The sequence below is a fragment of the Arvicanthis niloticus genome, chromosome 27, assembly GCF_011762505.2.
Source record: "Arvicanthis niloticus isolate mArvNil1 chromosome 27, mArvNil1.pat.X, whole genome shotgun sequence".
In the NCBI taxonomy this organism is placed as follows: domain Eukaryota; kingdom Metazoa; phylum Chordata; class Mammalia; order Rodentia; family Muridae; genus Arvicanthis; species Arvicanthis niloticus.
The window spans coordinates 19,315,388-19,330,451 of NC_133435.1; positions in this window are offsets into that span (position 1 = coordinate 19,315,388).

A 15,064-nucleotide genomic window follows, 5' to 3' on the forward strand; every position below is an offset into this window, starting at 1 on the left:
ACTTTTCTTGCCTTTCCTTTTTCTACCTAAAAAAGGGAAATTAAAAAAAAATAAGAAAAAAAAATCAAGCTGATTGATTATATTGCCTCCTATAATATTATTCGAACCAGTGGACTTACTCTGAGACAGATGCCTATTTTACTAAATGACAAGTCTCCTAGTTAAAATATTGGAAATTTCAATTCAAAAAGGTTCCAACACCAATAAGCTCGGAAGCTGCGGCATTCGCATGACAGTAACAGGCTTTTGTGTGTACACTCTGCTTATTATCAGTCATGTGGTTGTTCACCCCTGGTGTCCTCACTCGCTCTGAGTTTGAGGAAATGATGAAGGAATTAGAAACCTAATTTTGGACTTGAGTAGATTTGATCTTAATTAAGAGGAGACATGCCGAAGCTGGCTGAGTTTCCGGCCGTTTAAGACCTTCCAGTGACCTTCCTTCTACTCAGCGGTAGAAGTACGTGGCTATGTGAGGACCTTCACCATTATGTTCCAACCCCACGGCGCCCCACAGCGTAGTCAGGACAACAGACTGCTTTGCCTTGATGGTGTCCTCCCCGAACTGTATGCTCTCTCTAGGCACTGGCTGTCGGTCAGAACATGCTTCCTCTCACTCCCCGCAAACCTCTGCCCTGGTGAAATGGCCTCGCTTCCTCTTTCACACGCCCTTCAAGGGAGAAGGGGGCTCTTCCTTTGGCTACGATCAATCGTTTCTCATGCTAGCTTTTCTTGTTCAACACAGTACTACACTCACTTGCCCTGTAGTACTAAAATGGCTTTAAGGTATTTCTAAGACTTTATCTATGTGTTTCCATATACTATTCTTAACTCTGCATCTGATTTTCCGTCCCCATTCAGATAGTAGTTGAATGAATGAACATAGGAATGAACGAATGAGTCATAATAATAGCTCAAAAAAACAATTGTAGTGGGTGCTATATAGCACAAAAACAGAGGGCTGAGGCTTTGAAAGGCGGAGTGACTGAAGTATACTTGTTAGCTGGGATCAAATGGGAAGTTTAGACGGTAAGGATGATAAAGGAACCAGGGACCACACAATGCCTACCCAATCCAGCGATGCTGCAGGTTAAGTAAATAATACTCAAAAGTTCTTGAAAGGTGAAAGGAGCTTCATAAGCGGTGCCACTGTTATCTGCTATGGCTGTAACTTGAACTCCTGGTAGGTTTACGACCCACGTCCACCAGATTCAGACACTCGGCGTGTGGAAACTTGTTGCCGATTGCTGCAGAAGTCTTTCTTGAATTAAGATGGGGAGCTTACAGAGCATGCGCAGGGCCCAGGCTTGGAGAAAGGAGAAGAAATCCTTGTAGAAATGCCAGTGAGGATAACAGGGCTGATGGCAGCTAACAATTTTTGCGTGTTTGTGAACTAAGTGGCTCGTAAGAATTACGGCAGTTCATGCTAACACAGCTCTATATGGTCAGTGGAAGAATTGAGATTTATCTTCCAGTTTCAGCAGGATCCTCTTAGAGTAGAAGAAAATGTTCTATGTGGCAGGAATGTCCTCCCCTGGGAACAGAGTAGAAACTGGCCATCAAGGGCTTGGGAGAGAACAGAAGCTTCTCTTCCAAGAGCATCAAAAGGCAATGTAGTGGCCCCAGGCCTAATGCAGACAGCCCTTAGCAGCCAGGGACTCCAGTTCCCCAACCCCCACCCTGCACACAGCTGGGAGTACAGAACAGTGCAGGTGACAGATACCAACCAGAGACACTGTGACTCTTAGCTGGACCCTGACTTATAGAGGGAAAATATAGCAGCAAGGAGCAGCCTCCCAGGGGAGGAAGGTTAGCCTCATGGTGGTTCATGAATTGAGAAGACCCCATCTTAGGAATTAAGACGAGAATGGCAAAAGGATGCATTGATTTCTGTCTCATACAATTTCTAAGACCTTGTATTTGAAACGAAACCTAAACTTAGTGGGGGTGGGGGGAAGAAAAAGAAATGGTGCCTCATAAGTGCAATCTTCCAGGGTAGCAGGGGAAGAAGAGAGCATTCAGGTTGTGAATCTCAGATTTATAAAGGAAACATGCCAGGCTTAAAAAATGAGCAAGACAGACTACAATAATAAGGGACCAATGACATCTAGGCTACTTCCCCAAAACTAAGTCCCATTGGAAAACCCCAACCAAAGGTTATAATTAGAGGACTTGAAGCTGACATACGTGTGTCTTAGAGCATGTATTCTGTGAAGATGACCTAATAAATATGGATTGACTATTTATAAACTGTAAAGTCATGCTATTACTCAAAATATTTAATAATCTATTAATATAGACATAACCATATACTCCAGGCTTTATCCAGAATTTCTTATAACTCCACTGTAATACCCAGGGAATTACTTCTGTGGAAGATGCTGGAAGAGATAGGAGACAAAAACTCAAGTTGTGTTGTGAATGTTTGATTAAAATCTTATTTATAAAATAAAAAAGGGACTATTGTAAAAAGTTCATGCAAATGCAGAGGCGTAAAAGGAAAGAGAAGAGTAATCTGGGAGCCTTTCAACCAACCTCAGGACATAATAGAGGGATATGCCTATGGCTATCTTACATAGCTTCTTTCTCCAGCCTGTGGTCCCACTAGGGATGACTAAGAGTTCATTAGCCCAGCTGATCCCAACTCTACAGAGGAACGCTTGGAGTTAGGAGTTCCTGTTTTAAATTTGCTATTTGTAAAGTCTTTTTTTTTTCTTTTTCTCAGAAAAAAAAAAAAACTTCAAAAAATATTTCAATAATTATATTGAAAAATAAAATATTGAATTTGGCAAAAAGACATACACATATTAAATTTACTCTTTTCATAACAAAATGTAGTGGCTCTATTTTTCCAAAAAAAGAAAAATCAAAAGAATAACTGTTGTTTGCTTACAGTTCTCTTTTGGAAGAACTACTCCAATTTAAATATATCTTTATTTATTTTATTACATAACAAAGGAGGCAAAATGTCAGGGAAAGAAAAGTACGTCTCAAAAGTATTTCTGTACACACTATAGGACATTATTCTTCTTAAAGTGAGGGGCACGGAGGTGGATATTTGAACATTTTTCCTCCTGGAAACCACATTCCTGTGGCATGGCTCAAATTAAATCTTTTGGTCATATTGAAAGGGGAAAGAAGAAAATTACTATATTGAAACCAAAAAGAAATGAATCTGGGCTTTTTTATTATATTTTCCCTGTCTGTAACTTCCCAACCTGTCCTGCTTGTACAAATATACAAATATAACTCTACACAAGAGGAGGCCACTGCCCTAGACCACTCTGGCTCTTAAGGTGGACTTCATTTAAGGAACCCAGAGTGAGGATCTTCACAGAGAGAAGCCATATGAGTATTCTTCTGTGTGTGTTACCTCTCCATTTATGCTCCATTCCAGGGGAAAGAAAGGAAGCCAGATGTGAATGAATTTGCTTAACTGGAAAAAAAAATAATAATCATGGGCTAGAGTGATGGCTCAATAGTTCAGAGCATCTGCTGTTCTTGTAGAGGACCTGGGTTCAGTTCCCAGCACCTATATGGCAACTCACAATTAGCTGTACATTTAGTTTCAGGGCATTTGACATCCTCTTCTGACCTTCACAGACACCAGGCATGTGTGCGGTGCCTATACATACAAGCAGACAAAAAAACACCTGTGTGTGTGTGTGTTTGTGTGTTGTGTGTGTATAATAAAAATATAAATCTTTTAAAGATACAGTCATGTCTGAAAAGAAAGCCCAGAGATCTTGAGTGTGCCTCCTGATTTAACGGCTTTTATTTTTGAGCCACAATTGTCTAGCACAACAGGGGCCTGCTACTACACACAGAGCCACAGGCATGAGGCGTTACCAGCAATTAAGTTTTCAAAAAGAAGTCAATAAAGAGGTTACAATGTTGTTGTCTTTCTGGCTTTGCACAGCAAACACATGGATACAGTGTTCATTTTCTGACTACCTTTTCAGTTATAAAACACTTCGGCTATTTTTATCCCCTAGCTGGTGTGAGTAGAGCAGCACTGAATGTGGCCAAGCAAGGATCCAAGGAGTAGGATGGCCAAGGCCTTGGGCATGTGCCATGAGCTGTATAGAGCTATAAATTTTTAAGTATTTTTTCCATACTGATTTGCATCTCCACCCACAGTGGATGATGCTTCTCCTTTCTCTACAACCTCACCAGCATTCATTGTCAGTCATTGTGTTGATCTTTGCCATTCTGATGGCGGTGAGATAAAATTTCCTTTAATTTGCCTTTCTTAATTGCTAATGATGATGAACACTTTATGAGGTATTTTTTGGCCATTTTTATTTTTTCTATTGAGAACTCTGTTTAGATCCCTTAGCCTATTTGTTAATTAGGTCATTTGTTTCTTTGACTTCTTCCATTCTGTTTTGTAAATTGAGTTTTTATGATAAAAAGATTTTAAAAATGGGCGAAGTAAGAGATATCAACAAGAAATAATTAAAAATAGGAAAGCCACAAAACATGCTTGAGGTATAATGAGGCCCCCATCTGATATAAGAAGGGGCTATAAATCCATTCATAGAACACAGATTACAATGAACATGTCCTTCCTCTGACAAGGAGATTGATATTGGACAAGGAGATCCAGACTGTGTGTTGGGATGGCAAGGCATTAGGACAATGGGTGGGAAACAAGGGAAAATTACTGTCAGTACAACAATGTGTTATTTATTTATTTATTTATTTATTTATTTATTTATTTATTCATTTAATGTGAGAACACTGTAGCTGTCTTCAGACACACCAGAAGAGGGCATCTGATTCCCTTACAAAGGTTGCTGGGAACTGAACTCAGAACCTCTGGAAGAGCAGTCAGTGCTCTTAACCACTGAGCCATCTTTCCAGCCCCCCAAGTTGCTCTGTTTTGTTTTGTTTTGATTGAGATGATGCTAGAACAGAAAGTTCATTTTTTCCTTTCTTTTTTTAAATTTTTATTGTATATTTTATTTACATTTCAGATGCCATCCCCTTTCCCCATTTCCCCTCCCTAGAAAACCCCATCCCATCCCCTCTTCTCCTTTCTGCTTTTATACAATTTTTTTAAATGTTAATCAAAGGCTTTATAAGTTTGGCAATGCTCAATAACAAGATGCCCATACAATCAGAAGTGTAACCCAATACACAACCTAGATATATCAACTATCTTTGACTGGCGGAGACACGTGAACATCCGCCTCCATATTCCCTCCTCCTCCCTCTCTCTCTCATCACCTAGCTCCTCCTCTCCTCCTCATCCTCTTTTTATTCCTCCTCTTCCTCTACTTACTCCTCCCACCTTAGTCCCTCCTACATATCACCCTTCCTGTTAAAATAAAACTTTTCTCTCAAAATGCAATTAAAGCATAATTATGCCAATTTGTGTCAGTAAGGTTCAAGATAGACCTAATACCCAGTCCATCATTTTGTTGACTAACCAGAACCTCTGTCATCTCTCCTAACTAAAAGACTTAGTTCTGAACCTGGCTTTTTTCTTGGCTTTAGAATGAATGTCAGCTGAAAACCATCCTCTCAATTTTTTTCTCTCAAAGTAAATAGCTGGGATTGGCTATAAGACTATGAGTCTTCAACCCCATCAGAAATCTAGAATGAATGAGTTAAATGAAATTATGGGAAGCACAAATCATAGGTTATAAAACTTAGTCAATTTATAGAGACCACTGAACACCTGGACAGTCCCTATACTACAAAACATTGGAGCATCCAATCTTCAGCCGTCTGGCCCAGGATCATCTAACAGACCTAATGATGCAGAATTATTAAGGGCTGATTACTCTGTCTTGGCAGACTATTCTGCAAGTGTGTCCTTTTCTGGACAGTAATTTGTCTGTAGATGGAAAGAGGCAATTCTTGCCTAGTGGCTCTCCCCAGAACTGGAGTAACTCCAAAGATGCTTAGTTTCTTCTTAGAAGACAGGAAGCTGTCAGGAGCAGACAGGTCTCTAATCAAAATGAACATTAATTCAGAAATGTTTGTAACATCAATTTGTGGACTTCTGACGTTTTGAAAACCAACTATCCATGTAAGGCAATCTGGACTGTCGTCTGTTAACGCCTCTCAGCTACTTCTAAATAAAATATAGAAAATACCCTAACAATAAACTCAGAGCCATGAATTTGCTATAGGCCCTTAACTCACGGGCTAACCATCTCAAATCAGTTAGAAAAGTTAAAGAAGGACTGGGTCTAAACCTTGTATTCCTAAATGTGTACAATGCCTATGAGAGTAACAATATTAATCTCACTTTTAAATTAATAAGAAGCTCATACCAATGAAAACCTTAAATTTGAAATCAAAGTAAATTTTGTACCATTTAGGAAATTATAACTTCATCTTAATAACAATTATACTTATTTATACCAATAGGTTATGGCTATGCAATAAATCCTCCCTGTTCCAACAAAACCACTACTTTTCCCTAGAAAGACAGCCCAATATTAACCACCTTAGTCCTCAAGCCCAGGGAATAGCCCAACTCTTCATTAACTTCTTCAAGCTGATTATGGGCATTGAGATATTAAAAAGGGGGCAGGGGGGAAGAGTAAATTGATAAGCCTCTGATACTGTGTCTTCACTGCATTCAGCTAGAATTCCAGGACATCAGAGGTTCGAGCAGGTCTGCTCAGCTTGTTTGATGAGTAGATACACGGAGGCTATGTATTCTGCAATATACAATTCTCAAAACAAATTTTAGTATCAAGATAATTTTTTGTTTGAATTCTGGAATCTAGTCTTCTGGCAGCCTGCGTCTGTCATGACTCCAATCTTAGCACTTAAGAGGCTGAGTCAGGAGGATGGCTGTGAGTTCAAGGTCAGCTTAAAATAAGAATTTATCCAAAAAGGATGGGGGAGACACAGAAGGGAAGGAAGATGATGAGAAGAAGGGGGAAGAGGAGAGGAGAGGAGAGGAGAGGAGAGGAGAGGAGAGGAGAGGAGAGGAGAGGAGAGGAGAGGAGAGGAGAGGAGAGGAAGAAAAGGAAACATAATTAGTTCTAAGGTTCCAATATAGAAATTTGAGGATGGTGGCAATGTTATCAGGAAGGACAATAATAAAAGAGTGAATCTCTGGGAAGATGCTTAAAGTAGCATCACAAAATGAGAAAGCACTGGGCTGGGTAGTGAAGAAAAGGAAAGACCCCTGTCTGTTAGCTTCCTCCCTTTCACAAGTGGGAACATTACTGGAAGCCAGAGGCACATGTTACTAACAATAGCCTCCCTCACTTATAACCTGTTCAATATTTAACTTGTACCCACAACATTCCTTTAGTCCTCTTCAAATAGCCTTAATTGAAAATCCACTGTGTGACTATTTTATAATAATCAGTTTCCCATAATGCTTTTGCTGTAAAGAAAAAAATGAATCCATGACAAACTTAGACACAGTGATACTTGGTTTTGTTTTCTTTTGCTCATTTAGAAAATATGATATACTGTAGTGGTGAACATGGTATATGTTTCTCAAAATTCATAAGAACTGTATATAGGGCATGGACCCTAATATAGACTATGGATCTAGCTGATAATGATGTGTTGCCATTCAAGGTTCACCAACTGTAATACACGCACCACCTTGGAACTATCATGGTGAGGGCAGAGGAGGCCACATGAATTGAATAAAAGGGATATATAGAAATTTCTAATTTTCTATTCATCTGTGCTGTGAAACTAAAACTTCTCTGACAGATGACTGATGTAAGGAGGCAGATGTGTTCCTTTGGACAAATAGACATACCTTCTTTCCTACCCCAGCTTAAGGAATCAAGCTATCTTATCTCCAAAATTAACCAGAGGATACATGTTGCTTCCCTACTCTTGGGTAGAATAAGACTATTCTAGAGCTGTTACATCTAGCAGGCTTTCAAAGCCCATGAGGGTGGCTGTATTTTTCATTATGGGGAATAAATAAACTATTTTTCATTAAAGGGTTGCATTCATTACATAGGCAGTTCTCTTAGGTACAAACTAATCTATCTATCATTCCTTCTTTATTTTTATCTTTATTTTAATTATGTGTGCATGTGCATGTCTGTGTGTGGGTGTGTGCACATGAGTGCAAGTTCCCACAGAAGCCACAAGAGTCAGCTCCCCTGGAGCTGGAGTTACAGGTGGCTATGGGGCCATGTCATGTGTTTGCCAAGAATCAAGCTCAGGCCCTCTGCAAGAGCAGTATGGGCTTTTACCCTCTGAGGCATCTCTCCAGCCCAGAGCATGGTTTCTTAAGCCTGTGAGTCTGGAGCTTATTATCTGAGTCCAGTTCTTGTGCCTACCAAATTTATCTGATATTAGTTCCTGGGCAAAGATTTGATACACTTAAAATTTTTGTTTTCCTCATTTAGATAATGTAATTCACCCTCATTTAGATAACGTAATTCAATGAAATGACCATACTTTAGTAGTTTATTTGCAAGATTAAAATGTAAAATATATGTCAAGTGTTTAGTAAAAAGCTTGGCAAAACAAGCCACCCAATCAACATGTTTTCTGATCAGAGGATACGGGTCAATCTCCAAATACCTAATGTCTTCCAAAGCATTCACAAACTAAGAAACCCTGGCTTCGGGCTCTGATCATGATGGAAGGAATGAGCATTAGACTTTTCTTCCCTAATTAATTACTTTTGAAGTTGAACAAAATAGGCAAAGCAATTGTTTCCAGGCCATAGTGACTCTTAGCTCCGGGTGGTGAGCCTTGGGAGAGAGAGCATAGCCAACTGCCATAGTTCATTAGTCTAGCTTACTGATAGAGCATAATTCCCAGGTCAAGGAACCTAAACAGGAAATGGCAGGCTTGCTGGCCATACAAAGCAGAGAATGGAGTTTTGGACTATTGAAGCTGAAGGAATTTGTATCTTGTGTAACCCAGATTCAAGGCAACTTACAGAGCAGAAGTCCAAGGGTCTGCATGTATGTCACCTCTGTGCATATGCAGAACCTTGAGAGGTCCAGTGAGCAGTAGCTGCTTCAGACCCATGCCTGAGTAGAAACATCAGGGGGTACCAAAGGCCAGTGGAGTAAGAACAACCCAGAATTGGGGCCCCAGAGAAGTCCTGGTGTGGGAATGGGGACAATTCTAACCCTGATGTATAGAATTCTGTAGATTTATGGTAACAAAACCAAAACCCAAACAGCTGAGCTGTCAATAAATTAATTCTCTGTCAGAATAAAATCTAACTGTTTTGACAGAAGAAAAACAGAATCTCAGCAATTTAGCATCTGAAATGTGTGTGTGTGTGTGTGTGTGTGTGTGTGTGTCTGTGTCTGTGTCTGTGTCTGTGTCTGTGTCTGTGTCTGTGTCTGTGTGTCTCTGTCTGTTTAGACAGATCAGGAATAAATTAAGCAATAGAAACAGAAGACGCACATGGAAATTACTTGAGTAAAGCCCATGTCCAGACATTCAAAGCCAGAGGTGAATGCATAGACAGAATTTCAGCAAATAAATGGAAAGGAGAGGAGCGGAGCAGAGAACTGGACCACTAAGAAGCAGAGCATCGGGACAGAGAGGAGTCAAGGGAGGCTCGATTGCATTTCGGATACTGCAAAGACAAAGAATCTTGAAGAAACTAGATAGAAACTGTCCAAACAGAACAAAATCCAGTGACAAAGATGAAAAAACAAAAACAGAGCAGAGCTTCTGCAGCCTGTGGGGCATCTGGAAATCTCCCAACAGGTGTAGACCAGAAGTCCCAGATGGAAAAAAGACATCCTGGCAGTAAAATAAATAATGAGCTGAAATAATTCATATTTTAGAAAAGAATCCCCAAGTATAATAAAAAAATAACAACATGGAGAGAGCATTGTCCAACATCAGATAAACGAATACCCCTAAGTACATTCACTCGTTTCCTCATGAGGAGAAAAAAAAGACATTTAAAAACTTGGCTTTGAAAATCCCAACATCTGATCTGGACCACGATGGAGAAATGGGCCACAAACAACACGGTGAGAACCACATCTGGGTGGATCCCAGCACAGCTGCTCTACCCCAGGTTAAAAATAAAACCTTCAAAGGACCCAGAAGTAAACGTGTTGCATACAGCAAAGTAGCAACAGAAAAACCACGGAATTCTCATCAGAAACAATAGAAGCCAGAAAACAATAACATAGTAGTTTTAAAATGCCCAGGAAAAAAAAAAAAGCTTTTTTGTGTGTGGGGAAATATATATTGAACATTGAACCCAGGGTTTTGTACACTCTAGCAAGCTTCCAAACAATATCACATCCCCAGACCCTTCACAATCCCTAGTTCAGGCAAGGGCCTCATTTTTCTTACCTTGGACTTGGTCCTGGTGTCTCAGCCTCCCAAGTTGCTGGAATTATAGGCCCATGCCACTAGGCTTTGCTGCACCATTAAATCAAAATTTTAAGAAATGAATTTTTTTCTTTATAAGTAAAGGTATTTCCACATGACTAATTTGATGACCAGCACACCAGGAAGTGGTAAATAAATTTCTTCAAGTTAAAAATAAATTATAGCAAGTAGACACTCAAATAGGCATGAAATAAAGAACGTGATTCATTTTTCTACTTGCAGAATTCCTTCAGACTCAGTAGACTGCTTTCTTCCCGGGTGTAGCCAGTGATATGCAGCCATGCTCCAGTAAAAGCCTCCCGAGCATGCTCACAGTGAAATTCTAATTAAGCTCAGTGGGCAGCACACACTCAAAAGACTTAAAAGTACGAGGGGCTTTTGTGGAGGAAGGGCTTCAACAGGAGCAAGAGGGGATAAAAGAAGGTAATGGGGCTGAAAATGGCTGGAGTCATTAAATGAATGTTCAAAACTCAAAGTGAGTGTGTGTGTGTGTGTGTGTGTGTGTGTGTGTGTGCGTGTGTGTGTGTGTGTTGTCTAGTGTTTAAAATTGTTTTTTAAAAAATCAATTGAGTATTTGAGCTATAAATGATGAAGTATGTTGTGGAGTTTGTGCCGTATGGTAGCAGACACAGAAAGCAGAGGAGAGGGAATATAGAAACATTCTGCATCGTGTATGAAGTAGAATGGGAGGATGCCTTAAGAATGTATATTGTATCCTCTACAGAAATTGTTAATAAGCAAAACAGTGATGTAGGTCAAAAGAAGAGAAGAACACTTAAAATGTGGAAAACTATGGAAGACAGAATGAGCTGGATGGGTCAATTCAGAAACAAACTACCTAACCATATAATATAAGTGCATAAAACAAAAAAGCGCTAAATAGCCAATTGAAGGACAGACAGGTTATTTTCAAAAAATTGCCTCCAAATATAAAGGCACAGGCAGGCTGTAGCCAAGGGGATGGGGCAGGGGGTGATATGCAAAACCAGTTACCATACAGGAGCTGTAAAAAGAGAGTGCTGTTGGGCTGGAGAGATGGCACAGTGGTTAAGAGCACTGACTTCTCTTCCAAAGGTCCTGAGTTCAATTCCCAGAAACCACATGGTGGCTCACAACCATCTGTAATGGGATCTGACACCCTCTTCTGGTGTGTCTGAAGACAGCTACAGTGTACTTGTATAAATTATGTATATATATATATATATATATATATATATATATATATATATAGAGAGAGAGAGAGAGAGAGAGAGAGAGAGAGAGTTGTACTTCTAGAGTGTTGTCATGTTTAAAAGTATTCATGCTGTAAGAGAAGTTTGAAACAAATGCAGCAGAAACCGGGGGAAATGGGCAAATCATCACTCCAGCTGGGTAGCAGAACAGTATTCCCTGTGTACTGTTACAACTACACAGGCAAAACAAAAATCTGGGTGTGGAAGTGGGCACTACTGACCAGCCTAATCTAATCAGCATTTATGGAATACAAACCACACGTGGAGTTTTAAAAAGGGTTAAATTAAAGGATTGAAATACTGTAAAGTATGTTGTCATTAAAAATAGATAAAATATATCAAAAAAAACTTCACATCTGTAGACTATCAACCATTTATGATATATCCTAAATCAGACAAAAATCTAAGCAGGAATTTTAGAAAATATTTTAAGAAGCAGCCAATGTAGTAATTACAGTGAAACATAGAGCCCTGAATGCTTATGTGAAAAGGTTTAAAATCAACAGATTTGTCTGTGGCTCTTGGTTATGTTCCAGAACTTGACAATAAGACGCTTTTGCTGAGGACATAGCACACTTGAGTCATGGGACATAGTGCAATCAAGCAGGTGCTGTCACCTGGAAGCTTCAGGTGGTATTAAAGAAGGAATTAAAAATACAGGTTCACAGGTTGAAAGAGGCAGATGTCACACAGATGTGACATTATGGAGTCAAGCCTACTGGCCATTGTTCATAGTGACAGGAGAAGAAAGGGACTGGGCAGCCTTACCCAGCTAAGAACCCTGTGAGCTGTGTCAGGGACTAGCCTGTCAAGACATGCCGGCTGGTATAATGGTGTGAATGTCGTGGAAGTGACCAACCAGTTCCTGGTTGGATTTGAGGACCACTCCACAAGTTAAAACCCATACCAGCCATCATTACTAGGGCCAAGAACCTGTTGCTAGACAGACAGGTCATGGGCCCTAGAGAACACACTGCTGTTACTCTGCTAATTGACACAATATTAAACCAACTTCTGCTGATTTATCCTTTTACCCAAGTATTGATGCTTATCTCAGCCCTCACCAGAGAAGCTTCTTCTTGCAATACATGGTTATTAATATGGACACACAACTGGCCGAACTCTCTGCACCTTTTGTGCAGAGAATAAGAGACTGTGGGATAAGAAACAAATTAAATTAAACTAATGGCTTGTATTCTGCATTGAAAAAGAAAACAGAGGGAGTAAATGGACTTCAGGTATTAATTACCTAAACCAGCAGCTTTTAACCCTCTCAGAGTGAGCAAGAAAGTTCTTAGGACTTTTTAGAAGTTATCATCAGCATTCAGTATAGTCAGAGAGCCAGAACATCCAGAGGCCCTCAGTTTTAAAGCCACACCAGAGTCCTCCTCTGTGTCTGTTTCACCCTGCTCCAGGCTGGGGGGGCTCCCAGCAGATAGGTCACTAGCAATCTGCCTCGGCAAAGCCATCTCTCAAACAGGAAAAGAATGTGCATTATTTAAATCACCACCCTGACGGGCTGGAAGGAACATGTGCCTGTAACCTTCTGTGTCTTTATGATCAAACACTCATGGAATCTCCAAAGAGAGATAGACAAGCTCACAGGAAGTGGGAGAGATCAAGGAAAAGAGGCAGCGTTAGGACACTGGAGAAAGACTGGATGCCACAAGACAAATGTTTGAAAAACAAAACCAGGAAAGTGCTCTGATCCACCACTCCTACAAACAAAAGGGTTTCCCACAACCAGCTCAGAGAAAACCAACAGACCCTTCCCAGACCAGAGGAGCAATCTGGGCCCCAGAAAGAATTCATTAAGAGGCCCACAAAAGTCCCTTGGATCCCGGTGCTCACTCAGATGTCCTCTGTGGTAAAAGTGAGACCTTCAGTGAGACCCACAACTATCGGTAAAAAACACAGCTTTGACCTCCAAGGAAATAAGAGGATTTTGGTTTTTGTTTTGTTTTGTTTTGTTTTGTTTTGTTTTGTTTTTTCCTGAGCCAAATTCAAATGATCTTGGCATGTGAACAAGGATTTGGGTTGTCCTGAACAACATTCTCTAATGTTATATGCCCTGAAAAATGTCCTGTTAGAATGACCTGAATAACATTCTCTAATTTCATGAACTTATTTTACTCACAGAACAAAAGAGTTTATCAAGGCATTAACTAAATGAATTGGTCAGGACACAGGTGAGCGTTGTTTAGCAAAGCAAGGGACACTGCTGTAGGTTTCAGAAGGTCTCTGTTGGCATTCTTAGCTTTGGGGTTGGTGGGAGCTAGCAGCCTGCTAAGAATGCATTCAGAGTATGGCATCTTTGCTGGGATTATTTTGTAAAATCGTAGCAGGCCAAAAGCCTAAGAGCAGGTTGCTGTGAAGCGTCCCCCATGGTCACGGTGAACTTCATTAAGATGTAAAGGGCTGTCCAAGGTTGTGACCCACAGTGGCCCCTCAGTGTCATGGGATTTGTCACCAGAATGCTCACAGTTGTCACAGCAGTCTGACTGGAACTATGTGTCTTGTGAGAGCCTCTGAGAAACATGGCTCTTTGCTCTCAAGGATGAAGGCAGCTTGCAAAACCACACAGACTGGGGGAAGCTAAATAGATGAGCAAATCTGAGTCAAGGGGAAATAAGGGCAAGAAAATAAAGTTTCACCAAGGGGACAGTTAGGGTATCAATACACCCAAGAAGTAGCACATCCAAGTCACTATTCACTCAAAGCTGGCCACAAGCATGTGTTTAAACCCTGTGTTAGGTGAGGAAAGAGAGGAACACTATCTGTAATTCACAGGGTGTGTGAGTGTAGAATAAATCAGTTGCTTGTGAGACACGGCCCCTCCTGGTAATGAGAGCTCAGAACAACTTCTCTATGGACCAACCTAAGAGAGACTAGAGGAGGTTATGTCCTCAACAACATTTTCTATAGTAGACAGTGGTGACCACCATGTCATAGAACTACCCCCAAATACACTCACTAAAACACACCGTTCTATGGGGCTGGAGAGACAATCTTGTGGTTAAGAGCACTTGTTGCTCTTGCAGAGGTCCAGGATTTGGGTTCCAGAACCCATATATCAGCTGAAAACCATCCTTAACTCCAGTGTTGGCAATCTGACAGTCTCTCCTCACCTCTGAGGGCATACACCACCCACTGGGTACACATTTAGGCAGCAAAGGAGATGAAATGTCACTCCTGAGGTTAGATTATAAAGACTCTTGCTCCACCCTGCTCATCCTCTCTTGGCAGCCCAAGCAGAGCCTCACCTGGTTGAGAAACCTGAAGGTGGCCTTGAATCAACAGCCTGCAGAGAACCAGATCCTGCCCCGCCTGAACTGCTGTGTTAGGACAGCCAAAGAAACATCCTAACCCTGCTGACAAAACCAAGGGCAATGAGAAGAGCTCTGAACAAAGAGAGTGGAGATGTAGGGGAAGCAAGCCTTGCTAGATTCTTCAGAGGGAGAGGGGAGATTCATGCTTATTTAAGGATTCAGCAATGAGTTACCATTGCC